This window comes from Vigna unguiculata, chromosome 11 (assembly GCF_037176805.1).
Source record: "Vigna unguiculata cultivar grain cowpea cultivar isolate G323 ecotype 2 chromosome 11, ASM3717680v1, whole genome shotgun sequence".
Lineage (NCBI taxonomy): Eukaryota > Viridiplantae > Streptophyta > Magnoliopsida > Fabales > Fabaceae > Vigna > Vigna unguiculata.
The window spans coordinates 28,481,846-28,500,338 of NC_140802.1; the positions used below are offsets into that span (position 1 = coordinate 28,481,846).

The 18,493-nt window shown below is 36.6% G+C and overlaps 1 pseudogene across 1 annotated transcript; it reads right to left on the reverse strand.

The window, feature by feature from the left end:
• Positions 1 to 3,365: 3,365 nt before the first annotated feature.
• LOC114169796 (disease resistance-like protein DSC1) lies at positions 3,366 to 18,274 on the reverse strand (annotated as a pseudogene). The gene is made up of 8 exons (XR_014986584.1): positions 17,166 to 18,274; positions 15,018 to 15,293; positions 13,614 to 14,732; positions 12,951 to 13,530; positions 12,096 to 12,151; positions 11,910 to 11,978; positions 6,433 to 6,523; positions 3,366 to 3,606 (listed from the first exon to the last, which is right to left on the reverse strand). The product of XR_014986584.1 is annotated as a disease resistance-like protein DSC1 (transcript).
• Positions 18,275 to 18,493: the final 219 nt, after the last annotated feature.

Consider the following 18,493-nt stretch of genomic DNA (forward strand, 5'->3'; position numbering starts at 1 on the left):
TATAGTATTCCATCAGACAACCAATCCCAACTTTTTCCCATACTTGATGTGGACTATTTAGACTGTTACAAAAAAACATGGTTACAAATAGTTTCCTTAGAAACTGTCCAGATCCCCAATCTTTTGCTTCTTTAATTGTTTCTATATATTCATTATCATCTACTAAGAATCCATGTGCCTTACAGGCATCTCTAAAAGTTGGGTAGACTTTATTTTTGACTATCCTAATATCTTCGTAACACAATGGGCCTTCACTACTGTTAGCATTCACTCGTATTAGTCTTCAAATTGTGTTTCCCATTTTCCTTGGTTTCCGTGATCTATCTTTTTTGACATATACAAACTTGGAAACAATTTGTGGATAAGCTAAACTTTTGTCCTCTACATGTATTTTGTTGCATTCCACCCAACTTGTGAACATGGATTCGACAATAGGTGTTTTCCCTATTATATCCTCAATATGATCATCATCCTTGAAGTAGACAAACTGCTCTCCAAGAAGATAAAAAATAGTCTTTCTACAGTTGGATTCCTTCCATGAATGGGAAATGAAAATATTCTCGAACATGCTTCACTTGGAGATATATCTCTACAATCGAGATATTGTTTGATTTCATCTACATGGTCATGTAATATAGAAGATTCATTATCATTATTGACTATGGTTGTTGTAATCCTGTCATAATCTTTCTTGATATATTTGAATAAGTACTTGATAGAAGTACTTCTATTACACCATTAAACATTTATATGAGCTTGATATTTAAGTAACAACTTGGGGTTGTATGGAACAACAAAACAGTTGTCTAAATAAATATCATTCTTTATAACAATTATGGAATTACCTCTCCTATGGTACTGAGGAAAACCATCTTCAAAAATAGTAGTTCTAACTTGAAATTTTTCAGGATAAAACCGTGAGCATTTACCATTTTTCATGCATGGTAGTGAATTGTTTGCTATTCCACATGGGCCATGAATCATATGTTCTTTCACGTATTGGTGTAACTTTGGGTTCTCTATAGGACATGGTATTTCAATTGATATTTTCCTATCAATGTCATCTACTGTTGGATATTTGCTATTAGGGTGTAGAAACAATAGTAGATTTGCATGTGGTAGACCATGTTTTTGGAATTCAATTGTATGCATATATGAAAGTAAAAAACAATTAAGTTATACATATACAAAATAATTAACTCATAATAATAGAATGTGGATATATACTTACATGCAATAACCCTGCCAATCAAGTGATTCTTGGTTAGGTATGAAAGTAATTGATCAAATTTAATTCTTAAGAGCCTTGAGATTATGTCTGGCCTATCAGATGCCTATCAGATGCTGTCGAATTCAGATTAGATAGTACCCTTCTTATTTCAGACCACTTGGGATTGCATGTAAAAGTTACAAATAGATATGAAAAAACAACATTACTGCAAATAGTCATTCCATCAAAATATAGTTGATTCAATCTAGTGCTTCCAACAAAAGTCGAGGGTAACACAACTTTTCTCCCCTTGTTTGATCATTCTTGCTTTGTAGTGGAATTTGGTTGACGAAGATTGTTGTACTTAAAATGACAACTCTTAGCTTTGATTGGTTGTTCCTAAGAAATGATAATCTTTCAGACTCTATCATAGTATAACCGTGTACCACAAATTGTTGAAACAAACTCTTAGATCTTAGTAATGTTTGTGCTTTGTTTTGTCTTGTTTGAATTCTAAAACAGAACCATTATCTAATTGTCAAGTGATTTCTATGTCTTGTTTTAACATCAGAAAGTGGGGTGAACATTCTTCTTTTAACTTGGTTGCTGATTATACTCAAGCATTGTTCTAGATTTTTGTTGTTCATAATCCTCTATTTTAACAACATATTTCTTTTTTATCTTGCATTTGCAGAAGAAACGTTGGAGGACATGTTCAATCATATCTTTGATAATTAATATCTAGTAAATGTAACTATAATAAAATAATGAAATACATGAGAGAATTAGGTAACACAACTCAATAAAGTCAACAATGAAGTAAAATATACTATTTAACAATTTACTATTAATTAATATCAACAAAAAAAGAACTTGCAAAAATAATTTTTTTTTCTAGTTATATATGGATGAAATAACTTCATTTTCTATAAACAATGTAATGGCGCGAAAGTAAATTTGTTTTAATATTTTTATCCTACAAATATTTGGTATGTTGTCTTATCAAATTAATGAAAGCTTGTGAATGTAATGAGTATGCTATGGTTTATAGTAGAAAAGTATGACTAATATTTTAAAGTATCAGAAATTAAGTCATTTCTTCCACATACATTGAAGTTATCTCAAAAAAGTATTTTAAGACGTCATTTTATAATAATTAGCGGGCTAAGAATACTGCCAGGCAATTTCTAGGCTGAAACGCGAAAACCCAGAAAATTTTGAGTGGAATTAGGCACCCCGAGCTCATGTACACATGTAAAACATATAATTCATTTAATAAACATATAAATGTAACTCCCCTTACTTCCATCTTGCTTAGTTAGTGATCTCCTTTTGCCTCTACCTCAATGCTTTAGGTCAGGTTTAGAGCTCTCAAAATTTCACCACCCAGACCCAATTACCAAGCATATGCATAACCAACAAACCAATCCCTATTTCATGATAATTAATGCACATTTACGATTAAATTATCACACTCCACGGTCACGCACAGATGCAAGACAATTAAATAATTAAATTAACACACTAATGGCATACACAGGACTTGAACCCAAGTCCTCTTAACACCACCACACACGCTTAACAACTTAAGATATCATTGCTCCTTTTTAAGACTTCGCAATATAATTCTCTAAGAGGTACCTCCAATCCACAATTATTATTAATTAAATATTTATTATTTATTTAACTTTCCTGGGTCTACATGCAACACCATTCTTCCTTCTCTTCCAAACCCAAGAGAGATGAACAAAAACACAAGTACGAAAGGGATAGTTGCATTAAATAGAAAGAGGGCATCTCTAAGACTAGGGATGAAATCATTAAAGATGGAGAAAAATTCTCATCAACTCAAGTCAAGCTCCATCAACAAGGACTTCAAGAATTTGATGTCAAATTCTCTCCAAAGAGGGGATGATGATGAATGATTGATCCCTACCAAGGATGATTGCCCATGACACATACTTAGAAGAAAGGGAGTTCCTTGATCCCTTCCTTTGGTTTAATTTTCCTTAATTTGAATTCCATTAAGTTGGCTTTGTTGACTATTTTTAAGTTGACTTGTTGACCTTGACTTTGGGTTGACTTATTGATCAAAAGATTAACATAACCTAAAGCCAACCTAAAGTCAGGATATTATAGATTTAAGTAAATAAAATAGATAAAATAATAGATACATCGCATTTAATAATAATACCTCATTTCTCAAAAGTGTGAGAAATTTAAACTTATAAATTTCAATGATAAAACCAAAATCCATAATTACAAAAGTGGAATAATCCAAAAACATCTCATAAGAGTTTACAACTTATTTCCAAAACATAAAATATATAAAAAGCTCCCCATGCTATCTCCGCTCCGTGGCTATGTCTCACCAGCACCACCTGCATCAACATCATCTGCTCACGTGTACAGCGCACACGATCATCGCAAAACACAAGCAGATAGGGTGAACTTAATAGATAAAGCATATAAAAATTGTATACATATATACAACACATCAATATAATAACACATCCTTTTAATTCATACCACCTGGCGACCACCAGGTGATTCGTGTTCTACATCTTCTAGTGATTACTTCAAGATGACTTACTGCCATACCTATTGGCCACAACCGATAAAGCACGTGAAGGAAACCATGTTACGGATCATACATCATAACACCAGGTGGAGTTTCCAAATATGAATCTAGTTCGGAACGTCCCAAGACTACCAAACTCGTCAGTCAACTACTGAGGAGGGTAATCTATCTGGACCCATCCGTACTGGCCACAACCAGCACACTCACACCGGCAACACTCGTCAACCCGAGCCACAACCCAAGAGTTCCTCATGTTCATCCGCCATCTCGAGCCACAACTCAAGAGATGTTATTCTGAGCCACCACTCAAGGAATACCACATGCTTTAACCCCTATCCCGAGCCACAACTCCTGGGATACGTTCTGATCCACAACTCAAGGAACACCAGCAATCCCACCTTGCAAGCATGACTAAAAGCCTTGTAGATCACGCCTACAGAACTAACAACCCAAGGTTGCAGTAGCAAAATCGTCTGGTGGGGGACACGTGTCGCCAAGCGCTACCCGCTTCCAAACCACCTGGCAGGGGACGCGTACTGCCAGGCGCCAAGCGCCTCAAAACCACTCAAAGCTGCAGATACCACCTGGCGGACCTCCTCTCACCGCTAAGCGCAACCATACCAGTTACTCTTTGTTTTGGCATCTACCGCTTGGCGAAATTATCCCTGCCGCCAGTGCCACGAATCTCCAGACCTCTCTGTTCTGACACTTTCGCCTGGCGGAGCCTAGCTCACCGCTAGGCGACATACCAGTAATCGCGCACTACTGGTTTTTTCCTCAATTCTGGTTTGGCTTCGTGACAGATTGTACTCTATCCTAATCCAACTAAAAGTGAACTTTCCCAATTAATCATTTTCAGTCACCAACAAGTCACCTAATACCAAGGTTCTCAAGACTAATTAGGTTCTCCCACCTATGTTTGCAACTCAATATACTTATTTAAGTACAGTCTTACTAATCCAAATAGACCACTGTTAGCTTCACGCAACTACCCTATTTTTTATTTATCCCATTATTAGCTAAGCCTATACAAGACTTCCTATGGTCTACCAATCATAGTCTAGCCCTATATATATCACATGCTACCAACTATGGCACATTTCAATTAGTCATACAATCCCACATTATCTCCTATTAATGTAACCGATACCACAACAAATTGCACAACACTTATTTCCCACTCTAACTGCAGCCCTTACTGTACCAAGTGACATTTTCCCCTCATTCAACTCATCGCATTCATACTTCCAATCCCACATATCATCACCAATTCTCATATCCAATTACTGCACCCAACCCTGCCTTTATCAAGAACCTGATTTTCCCTAAAAATCTCAGCACCAGCAAAAGTCCCTCAGCCACTCACAATGGCTATCTCTGCGATGACACCTGGTGGCAAGCCCTATGCTGCTAGGTGGTACCCACAGTTTCTGGTTTTCCCAGAAATGCTTCAACCTACAAAACCTCCCAACCTCTCGAGTTGGTTTTATGCCGAACCATTTATTCCAGACCCCACGAGAATTACCCTTCATTTGGACTAACGCATAGACCCTACTCAATGGTTACCAATCTTTCACTAGAACTCACCACCAATTGAACTCACAACATTTAAGCCTTAAACATGTCAACCCTAAGCCACATATGCACTATTTTATCGAATCGAGTCCATAATCACCCTAAACTCAATGAATTTTCATATCAATTCATCACCAAACAATTGAATCTAGCTCCCTATTCGGTCAGAATCACTCCAGACCTCACAGATTATCAAAATTAAGCTGAACAGATTCGCGCTGCCTGACAGGAATTCATCACCGCCAGGCAGTTCATTTGAGAAACACAAAAATGGGGGACTGATAACCAGGTTGCAATCATAGTGATTTTGCGTTCGTGTGGGTTATAATAACATGTATGAATTTTTGGAACATGAATTTTGTGGCAAATTATATGTTTGGGTGGAGCCTTTTGGGGTTTTGGGATTTCTCACATGTGCGAAATTCTGGATTCTGCCATGGGTCCTAATGCACTGCTTGGCGGTATGAACGCATCGTCGGGCGACGCATGGTGCACAATTGGGGGTTGCGTTTTATTGTGTTTGGCGTGCGATAGATTTTAATGAATGTTTCCTTTTGAATTCGGGATTGTGAGGATATAAATTGAATGCATTGTTCTTATATGGGGAATGGGTATAAAAGTGGTGATACACATAGAAGGGATTTTTAGAAGTGAGTAAGGGAGAAAGGTTTATACGTGGGCTGAGTTATGTAGTAAATGAATTGTATGCATTGTGATTTTCTGTTTTGGAGTACTTTATGGGTATTAGTGATTTGTGATATAAGGAATTCATGTTTTAAAATGAATCATATGTTGAATGCATGTGTAAATATAACTTAGAGGCATGAAATATGAATGTGCGATGGTGTTAAACCTGATTGGGTATGGGGTATTGAAATAAAGTAACTATTGTAGGGGTTATTACATGTAAGTGTATGGCTTGGCCTGATTTTGGGATGCAATGTTAGTTGCCGATTTTGAATTCCTTATGTGCATGGTTGATTTTTGGTGCAATTCAAGTATAAACATGAGATATGTTCTTGCAGAAACAATAATAGAATATTATTAGACTTAAATCTTATCTTACCCCAACCTTGGAATCTCTTGGATGAGTACTCTTCAGCTTTATTCGACTTGTCTTCACATCCTTTTACCGAGTGGAACATTTTAGAGTTTACCTGCAAAAAGGACTCCAACAATCAAGTCAACAAAAACTCTCAATGTCAAATCTCAGTTTTCAGTATTAATGAATTAAATACCTTTAATTGCAGGTGTCCACCTGTATTTATAGAGCATTAATTATGTTTTACTATGCTTATGGGTTGGCTCCTTATTGGGCTCATATGGGCCTGACCCAAGCCTAGGCTTCATGTTTGTTATTTGACTCGAGGTTTCAACTTGTCATATCCTAAGTTTGGGATATGCAGCTTTTACCGATATGTCTTTATTCGCTATGTACACGTTGTTCTTTCATATAATTATATGTCTAAGCTTGTTCATATTAGTAATATAAGTTAGTAGTTAGGTCCAAGTGTTTTGCCTTAGCGGCTAAGGCCGGGTATTGAGTTTGTGCCAGTCTTATCCGCCTTATAGTACAAGATAAATTGGTGAATACATGTGTGTGAAATTACATGGTGTGTGATAGTGCCATCGAATCATATTAAACTTGATATTCTGGATGCATGTTTGGTGTGAATGGGTGCCTTGGACATTGTTTAAGGAACTAAAAAACAGTAAATTCAATTTACTGGTATAGCACGTGGCTGCACGAGGGAGACTGCCAAGCGATGGTTAGGCATAAGGAAGGTCTGTGAGGCATGATACCTGGCGGCATAGTGGAACCACCAAGCGAGAGCGAAGCCAATAACTCAGCTCTTAACGAAACTAGTTGGGCTGCCACGCGATTTGCGTTGCAACTTGTCTTGGCAACGCTTAGGCTGCGCTAGGTGATAGTATAGTGGCATGGTACGTTTGTGGTTGGTTTTGCATGTGTTGTGTCAAGGGTCTTCGTTTAGGATATGCTTGGATGAATTACGAGCGGGGAGGTTCGTAATGGAGTTGGGAATGCATTATTAATACGAATGGGAAGGTTCGTATTGTATGTACTCTTGTGTGGGGATACGATCGGCGAGGTTCGTATGTTCCGTGCTCACACTTGAGGATGTTATGAACGGGAAGGTTCATAACAGGATGTGTTCATGCGTGTCACACGGAAGCATGTGATAATCTAGGTGGTGGTGGTTCGACATCGAGATGAAGTCAGGGGTAGAGCTTGGGGTTTTATAAAAGACATATGATTTATGAACATGTAATTTTTATTTACTAGTTGACTTTGGATTTCGAACTTGTAATAAATTGTTTACAACTTATTTTATATATACCACCATTGTAAATTTATAATTTCTCGCGTTTAGGGAATAATCTTTATGTTTGAATTTATTTTCAATTATAAATTTCTTTTGTTAAGTAATATCCGCCTAGGATATTACATTTGGTATCATAACCACAAACATACAATAGTAAGCTAACCATGTAAAAGATCACATAGAATATATATATATATATATATATATACATATATATATATATATATATATATACATATATATATATATATATATATATATATATATATATATATATATAACTTATCTAGCATTATCACAATCTATTTATGACCTCAACCAAGATAACAACTACCACATGTTCCCACATCACAACATGTAATCATCAACATATTATCACCAAGTAATATCAAACATTCTCCCATAACCAACCGCTCTACCATTCATGCACAACAACACCTCTTGAAACGATCTTTCGCCCGCTTTCCATAGATTTACAAGCAACAACTCTATCTGCTCAACAAAACCTTGGGTAAAAGCACTCTTGTTAAGCTCATGCTAAAGATTTATGAGCGAAAGAAACCCTTTTACCCTAACTCAACAAACCCTTTTGGATCAAAGAACTATCCTTGTTTAGCGATTATCAAAGAATTCATATTGTCCTATCACATATGAATACACATACAAACCACATCTTATCACAAGATCAACATACCTCAACTCATCATGCAATGACATCATATCATGCTACATATAACCACATCACTATATGAGTAACCACACATCATCATCATATCATGTCATACATTCGTCATAGAATATCACGACATCCATAATATACATGTACTATCACCTTAGGACCTTCAATATCATTCAGACCTAGCAAAATAGTAAACCCACCACTCAGTGTCCAAAAACCCTATGCTCAACGTTGAACGTCTTGTAAACCCACCGCTCAGTGTCCAAAACTAGCACTCAATGCTTAATGCCTCGTAAAACAGAACGTTCACCACTAGGGGCCAATGCTTAGCGCTCAACGTTGCGCAAAAAAAAAAAAGAGAAACATCGATTTGACGCATAAGGTACATGTTTCACACAGTCCAACAACCAAAAACATGCATACAAAAATTCTAAACTTTCCATTACCATATACTTATCTCTCGAAATAAAATACACACATCGAAATACTTCTTTTACCAATATCCTCATGCACAAGTAGACACATCTTGCATAAATTCTTACAATCACAAAAATCATATATACACATGCTTACTTCGCCTAAGAATAAACTTACCAAAAATCCTTCATAGCATAAACCCACCTTGCACCAAAATATCCTACACTTACCAATTTGACATATAAATTCACAACATTCAACTCTAACGTCATGTGCACAACATCAAATTTTTAGGTTTAAAACACCCAACAACTACAACAATAAAACAATACCACAACTTATTTACACATGAACATGGACCACAATCAAATAACTTACCTCTTCATAGGAAAAAAATTGTCTATTCAATTTATGCAAGGCATAAGAACAAAACAAACTTCAACCAACAAATACAGAAGAAAGGTGACTTACAAGTAAGAGATTGAGTTTTTCTAAAGAACCACTGCACAAGTTCAAATATTTAGTTAGGAAACCTAATTAATGAGAAGTAAAGTCCTCCTTTTATGGCCCTTATCATATTCTAGAATGAATAGGTCAAGTTGCCTATAAGTTGCTCCTCCCTAAACACAATCGCATCCATCCAGTTTTCCATGTTTCATTACTCAAGCCTGTAGTCACTACAATGTCAGCATCCTAGCCTTTGCCTCCTATGTTGTCTGAAAACTATATCCTGGCAGTAACTCCTGAGAAGTTATTGGACACTCGCATCAATCCTAGTGGTGAATTAGAAGTTCTTCTTAAATGGCATCAACTTCCCAACCTTGAGAGTAGCTGGTAATTTGGTGCTTCTCTCAACAAAGAATTTGCAGAATTTCACCTTGAGGACAAGGTGAATATATCTTCATGGGCGAAGTATTGATAGGTTTGGAATAATGTATAAAAGGAGGAAAAAATAATTGTGTCCGTTATAACCTCTTGAGATGTTTTCATGTGTAGCAGACTATTATAAATAGTCTTCACTTAGTTTGTTGAGGGTTAGCTGGTAGTGTAAAGGAGGAAAGGAATTGTGGAGAGTGAGGTTCTCAAAAGGCCCTCAATTGCTGTAGAGTGTTGGTCATCTTCTACCACATTGTCAGAATATGTCTTGAATGTTTTTGTACCTACTGTTTGCCCTATCAGTTGGTGAGGCAACAATTTCAAGTTATCTTCCGACTGACTCAAATGAGGAGTTATGGGAGGCAAAGAACTTGAGGGAATCTTGGACAGACAATTGTTAAGAAAGACAACAAAGTTGTCACTAAGGTGCTAGTTAAGTGGAAACAACAATTAATAGAAAATGTAACACCCCATTTATTTAATTACCTTAATTAAAATAAATGTCACACATAATAACATAAGAAGCGAAGTCATGGAGTATAAATATCACTCCTTAAAAAAATCCCATATACATAGAGAAAAGTCTAAGGCACACGACGATGCCATTGACTAGACAAAATCAAAGTTGAACAGTACTCAAAATAAATGGCCAAAGAACTTAGCAGTACATGGGCTACAACTCTAAAGGAAACTCAGACAAGTAGGATCTGATCCAAGATGAACTAGGTAGCGAAATCTCCATTACCCTGTTGACCTTGAGGAGTTCTCACATCTGCTCACATTAATAAATTGATGATCATCGCAAAAAGAGAAAACCACACACACAGAACATACAACAAGCAGAAAGGGTAAGTTAGTGTAGAAAATTATTTATCATACCATTACATGCAATTTGATATCCAAAGATTCATACCTCAACCAAACATGTGATGACTCGCAACCAATACACTAAGACTCAAGACACGACTTATATGGATACATATAATTAGTCGGATTCAGCGGATGCTTGCACTTGTGGTGGCCTTTACTACTCTACCGAGCTAATTGTTACCGTGTTTCATCCCCCCACGCACAAGGATAGCCTTAAAGTGTTCCAGGCCTCTGTTACTCTCACCACTTTAGTCAGTACGCTCTACGTGATACTAACTGACTCTTTAGAGTGTTAGGATACAATCCTTACCTTGAATCCTTACTAAATTATATAAATGAGACACCACCATGAACTCCCACTAACAGGGGTCATGGAATTACGTCCTGACCAAATGAGGCACCACCTAGAGATCTCACCTAGAGATTCATGGAATTATGCCCTGACCAATGAGGCACCACCACGAAACTATCGTGGAATTACGTCCTGACCACACCAACATCATGTTCCATCAATCAATATAACATTATTACTCATATCAATTCCATGTCACTTTTATACCAACTATCCCATACTCATTACACGCCAAGATCATGCCAAACTCATCATTCACAATCGATAAACCATTTTACTCATGCATATTCACTCATCTCATGTTTTAACATAGCAATCCAACTTATGCAAACGATTTTGGGATTTTAGAAATAAAACTGCAGCTTGTGTAAAGCTCCAAAAATTTTGTATTTATATTCAAATTAAATATGATTGTATCAAGAACCAAATGAAACAAGAACCAACTTAATTGAATAACTATAAAGAAAGTTATGCACCAAACAAGCAACAAAGGTCAATGTAGTCAATAACCAAACTACAGTTATCTGGCGATAGAAACTGCTCTCACTATAGAGTTCCAATTCAAGATCGTACCGGTCAAAGTCAATAACTTTGTGCTAAGTATCAGCTATAAAAATATCAACTCGATCAAACGGTTAATGAAGTATAAATGTTCATTTTACGAAAAGTGTGCAGTGCTGTCAACAACCAAACTACAGTGACCTTGCGATAAAAATAGCTCTCACTACAGAGGTCCGATTCCAAATCCGACCGGTCAAAGTCAATAACTATGTGTTAAGGATCAGTTGTTAAAATTGCAGCTCGATCCAACGGTTAACGTAGTAGGAACCTTCATTTTACGAAAAGTGTGCAGTGTAGAAAAAGAGTAACGCCACATCAATTAAACGTACTCGCACTCCATACATGTTATTCGACCAACAACCTCATTCAAGCATCACAGCTATACAAACAGAAAAAAAAATCGGCAAAATAACTTTTAAAACATAAACCCTAGCTTCCCTTACCTGGAAAACGCTAGCAAATCCGTGCCAACACTCGAAGAAGAGCACCAAAGAACGTGGTAGCTTGCAAAACTGGAAAAACGACCAAGGAGGACGAAACTGATATTCCCAGCTGAGGTCACAGTGGAAACAGAGTTTCCAAACAGAATAGGAAACGTAAAAGGAACAAGGGTCTAGAGTTCTACTTACCCGGAAGTAGAGTTCGATCATCCAACGGAGGAACTAGCTCAAAACTTAGCAGAGCTCTGTAAAGAGAGAAGAATGTGTGAGGGGAAGGGGCTGTCTTGCGAAAATGGGGCAGAATGAGAGGGTTAGGGCTGGTTTAAGGGTTTTAGACACCCTATGGACCAGTCTTATGCCTAACAGATGGGGCAAGGCCCTTAAACTTTTAGGACAAAAAAATAAGTGGATCTTACAGAAAATGTTTCTTGAGAGTTCGTTTATGATTTGAAGAAGTATCCCTGTTTTAATCCTTGAGGACAAGGATTTTTTGGAGGCAGGGTAATTGACATAGGGAGATAATAAGGAAGTCATAGGAAGCCAATCAAATTTAGTTTTGGTTATCAATCAGAATTAATTCTGATTATCCATCTGTTTAATTATGAAATATGTTATTTTTTTTTTCTTTATGGCAATTATATTTAGTGGGTGCAAGGCATTTCTATAAATAAGCAAACTCTAAAGAAAGCAAACTCTAAACAGAGTAGGACACGTTGAAATTTCAATTACACAATTTTAGTAATCTTTTTTCAAATCAATATATTTCTTTGGATTCTAGTTATGCTTTGGAATCCCTAAAGTTCTACCTTCATCAAAACCTAACGACATGCATACCAACAGAATGATCCTATAGGGTCAGATGAAGAACGTTATTATGGAAAACTAAAGTTGAGGGTTTGGAAGCATCTAAAGCTGAGTGAACGACAAATCATTAAATTGCTCACTGCCCCATTGAAGTTGCTATAGTAAAATTGGCCAATAAGACTATCAAAATTTTAGAAACCAAATAATATGAAAAAGACTTGTTTCAGTAGTCGTCCATACCTTCAACTCTTATTTGTGAACGAACTGCAGTGCAAATGTAGTGTTGCTACTTGTTTTTTTCAATTGCCAAATGCTCGTTCTTCAAGGCCGACAAATTTCCACCATGCATCATTGCTAAGTTTGATAATTCTAGATCCAGATCATATATCAGACGATACCCGCATTTCTTCACATCAATATCAAAATCATTCCCGACTAATGCAACTATTTCATCATACAAAGGTGAGTCCTGATATCGACTGAATTCATATTCATCCAAAAAGACTATCCACATGTAATCTGAATAATTGTCCTTGATGGCTAGATCATCATCAAGAACCATTGGAATCTTACTACCATTATACCTTCCTTTTGCTATTGGATGACACATTGGTGAAACAATCCCCCTTTTACACCGAGCTCTGAATACTACACAAAACACACCAGCCATATAGTCATGCCCAAAGGGAGATGCATGACTGCTTATTGACATGCTACACTCATTCTGGTGGTTGAACAACCGTGGTATTTCACTTCCAGGAATAATACTTGAAAAAAGTGGTTCTATTGGTATGGACAACGGATTTACGCGGCGTTGCGCCTGGTACCAAAGACAAAACTATGTTAGTTCCTTCAATTTATAGACACAAAAAATAGAGAAAGAGATAGAAGGAGCCTACAGACCTGAAGTATTTGTATCATCCATGAAACAGTCATTTCAGTGCAGCGTTCCCTTTCAATCTCCACTAACTTTGGGCAATTCAAAACTTCTATACCTGAGGGTATAAAATTTATAGGTGGTTTTGCTGGTGCGTTTACCCATACTGGAGATTCTGTTGTTGTCCATGGCCGTTTGTAAATTACTGATGACAAGTAAGTTTGTGAAGGGAGCTCAGGCAAATATTTCAATTGCTCGCAATGCCTTAAAACTAAATGATACAGTTTGGAAAGCTCCTTGAGGTGTGGTAGTTTAGAAAAACTATTTCCACTTAAATTTAGCCTTTCTAAGCTGTATAAATTTCCAACAACATCAGGAATTTCAAGTAAAGCGCAGAAACTTAGATCAAGTTCACGCATGCATGAGAAATTGGGAGAAGGCAACAAGTGGCTAACTGAATCTTTATGTGTTCTTGGATGCAACAAGTATAAAGGCCACTTAAACCACCTTTTCATGATGGATGATCTTACAGAAGCTTCACCTACACAAGGCCTCTTCAAATGACCTTCATCCCTTGCTTCTTCTAATATCTGGATATAAGACAGATTTGAACAGGCCGAGACATTCAGATAACTGAGAGAACTGAGGCATAATATGGTGTTGGGCAAGCATACTAGCCTTTTGCAGCCTTCGAAATTCAAAATGGCAAGCTTTTTTAGATGGTGAATGGAGGGATTGATCTGCCTCAGCTTCATACATCCTTGGAGATTTAGTATTTCAAGATTTAGGTCATCTCTAAAATGTGGTAACATGGTAAGACTTTCGCAGTCTTTCAAGTTCAAAAATGTCAGTTTTCTTATAAGACCAATGGATGGATGGATCTTCTCTAGTTTTATACATCTCTCAAGATCTAGTATTTCAAGATTTTGGGTCTCTTCAAAATTTGGCAACTTTATAAGACTTTTGCAGCCTTCCAAATTCACATAAAAAAGTTTTCTTAGAAGACCAATGGATGGATGGATCTCCCTTATTTTTGTACATCTTCTCAGACTTAGCCACTCAAGATTTATGGCCTCCCCTAAATCTGGCGTCTTGATTAGGTCTTCTGAAAAAGAGAGATCCAAACGCTTCAAATTGTGTAAAGGCTGAAAGGCCAATAAAAGGAAACAAAGTCAATAATGACATTTATCTTTCTTTTGTTTCTTTATTTTCTATGTTGACATGCATACTAGTACTGGTTGCATCTATCTATCTGTCTTGTTACAGCTCTCAAAAAGGCATGTAAATATATATCAGTCCATAACTATCTATACATCGTTTTTTCAAAACAATCATAAAAATGACTTCTGATATATTATTCTTCAAACAGAAAAACATAAATACATTGATTGTTCATTTAAAAAACAGAAAAGAATAATATGTAACTGTACCTTTGTATCTTCCCATAATTGTTTGATTTTGCTATAAACCAGGGACAACGAAACAAGCTTGTATGGTAGAAAACGAGGTGGCAAAGACTTAAAAGGATAATAAGGCCAACATAGATATCCTAATTCACTAGGAAGATAGTCCAGGCTTCCGGAAAAGTCGACAAGATTGATCTTGAGCAACTTAAGATGCCTCATGTTTGAAAACCCATCTGCGCTCAAGGCTGTTTTAAAGTATTCCAACTCACTAAGAACTACGGCTTCCAGATTTTCTGCTGGCTACAACATTGAAAAGTTGAACGAAAACGTTAGCACATTTATAAGTAATTGCGTACATTTATAGGCATTTGATGAGAGGATGAGGAACTTGTTATATTTGGGGCTAATTGTTTATTTTCATATTCCTCGTTTTCAAGTGTTGAACTTTGCTTCAAAATAGTTGATGAAATTATTTTCTCCTCCCACCTTTTCTTTCAACCAATTCCAAGACGTCTTTCTCATTAAATATGACATTTTGATTGATTATCACCTCCTTCGTCTTCAAATTGTAAACTCTACATATCCAATTTGACGTCACCCAAGTTCAAGCTTTCTTCAGACTTTTGTTCAGCTTGCATATTGTTGTATTAACATCCTTAAGGGGAAAAAAATTCTTTAGGCGGTTCTTTCTCAAACAACAAGAACTTATGTTTTCTCAAAAGGACATAAGATCACTGTAATTTAACTACCTAAGTCTCGTGTCATGGACAAGAGTCACCGTTTTCTCTAGCCAACAAGTTGAGTTTTCTTTCTCATAATAAAGAGAAGGTGGAAAGCTTATCTTATTTTTCATTTTAACCGTAGGAACAATTTGTCCTCTGAATAAAAAACTCTTCACTCTCGATTCTCAATTCCAAAAGTATACCCGTGTTTCAAAAGTTGTCCAATGTTCAACATATTTTCATCTAGTGTTTGTACACAAAGAGTGTCACGAATTACCTTATCTCCTTGCTATTTTGTAACTCCAATGTTGTCTTTGTCTTCTATTTCCCTTTACTTTCCATTGCCTAATTTAACTTGCGAGGAAAATGAGGATTTCATATTAACGAAAGCTTTTGTATCTCGAGTCATGTGTGTAAGGCCCACTTTATTGCTTTGCTTTTTTGTCCTAAGTTGTAAGGGCTCATCCTAAGTAGATGGGCCTAAGGATAGTCCATAGGGTGCCAAGGCCACTAAAGCAGTCAAACACCCTTATTCTGCACTCACTTCCAAAATCAGTGCTCTTACTCTTTCCTTTTGTCTCCACAGAAGCTCTGATAGGGTTTGGGTCTTACTCGTCTTCGCAATAGCTCAACTCCATTTTTCAGTCCACGTAAGTTGATTCTCCACCGTACTTTCTTTATTTCGAGCTCTGTCATTATAATTCTAACTAGGGTTTCCATGGTAACCCATTTTGAATTTGTTCTGTTGTTTTTCAGCTTACGAATTTGCTTCGGGAGCTGTTGTACTCATTTGCTTAAGTGTCAAAGAACTCTGCTCGCTCTTTCCAGGTAAGGGAAGCTAGGGTTTCATATTTTAAATTCAATTTTGCCTAGATTTGGTTTTGTTTTGCATTTTTGGTGCTTGTGCGGTGTTCACGATGAAATGAGTATGCATTAGTTGCTATTTTGGATGAATATCTGGCTCTGCATGCGTGGAACAGTGAGAGAGAATTGCTATTTTCGCCTGAGCGAGCTTATCTCACCTAGGCGGAAAAACTGAGTTTTTGAGCGAAAGACCATCTCGCTTAGGCGAGATGGCCTCGCCTAAGCGAGCGTTCGCAAAATCTCCTAGGGTGTCTGTTCGCGGTCTCACCTAAGCAAGAGCCTACAGCTTGAGCGAGAGCACTCCTCTCGCCTGAGTGAGGGCTCCTAACTTGAGCCAGACCTGACGCAGACCACACTTTTTATCAATTTGGTACACCAAGAGACTATTTATCATCAAGTTGACCAAACTTGGTGTAATAAACTAAAGGACCAATTTGGTTAAAAAAGAGAAACCTTAAGGAAACAAAAATAAAACTAGTAAAACTTAAAAGGAACACACCGAAACTTGCTGTTAAACAAAATTCAATATTGTATATCCTAGATAAATGTGAACATAACAAAATTTTATAATTAAAAACAATTGTACCTTGTTATTGGACAGTATTTTTTGTAGATCCTTGCAGCTCCACACTCTGCTCCAATTTCTTGGCTCTTTAGGTGATATTTCACGAACAATAGACTGGCCCAAATCGATCAACAAGCGATGCATTTTAATTATCCCGTCCTCAATGATCAAGAGTGATTTATTTGTGAGAACTTGCAAGCCATAGTCGGTATAAAATCCACGAAAATTTAGAATTTCTACTGCATCTTCCACTTTATAATTATGGAGAAAGCAAGAAATGTCTAGAAATATTTCCTTGTTTGTAGAATCCAACGCTTCAAAACTTATTCCCAGCACATCCATAATCTTTTTACTTTTATTTTCTCTTAGCATAGCTAATGCACTTCTCCATTGTGATACAGTTAGACCAAATAATGTTGAACCCAATATTTCAAGTGCTAAAGGATGACCTTGAACATGCCATAGTACCTCATTTGTCATCTTTTCATAATCACTCATAATAATATTATCTTTGAAAGCATGTCTACAAAATAATTGAAGGGCCTCTTCTTTCTGTAGTGGTTGAACTTGGTGAACCTTATCTACTCCATGTATCCTCAATATTTGTTCATCCCTAGAAATTATGATGATTATGCTCCCTCTACCAAGACAATCACGTAACATAGTGTCTTGATTCCCACTAAAAACCTTTAATTGTTCAACTTCATCAACATTATCGAGAACTATGAGTGCCTTTTTACGTTGTAGCCTTTTCCATATCAAATAAGTTCCTCAGAAACATTGCAAATCTCTTCATATTTTTCATTTAGAGAACAAGAAAGCAATTGCTTTTGTACACCTAATGTACTAGAATCTCCATATATCTGGTTCACATCATCAATATAACAAGTAAAATCATATTGATGACAGATTCTTTCATATAAAGCACGAACAAGAGTTGTCTTTCCTACTCCATCCATTCCACTGATTCCAAAAACTCTAACTTCATTACTTGACTCCGAATATAAGAGTTTTTCTAATTCCTCAACACGAAATTCCATCCCAACTAGATCATCATTCGGAAGACTTGAAAATTTATGACCCAATATATCTGTCACCTTTTGAACAATTACTTCAATCACTTCATATTGTGGCCTGCCATTTTAATAAAAATAAGAAATGTGAAGTAATCATCATCCTAGAGAACCAATAGATTATTATGTTACTTCTTCTAGGATATCAATTCAAGAAGCAAAGTGGAAAACAAATAAAAGTACTTAGAAGTGATCGTGGAAAGGAGTATACATCTCGCGAGTTTGACAAATTCTGCGAAGATGAAGGCATAGAGAGACAACTCACAGTCGCATATA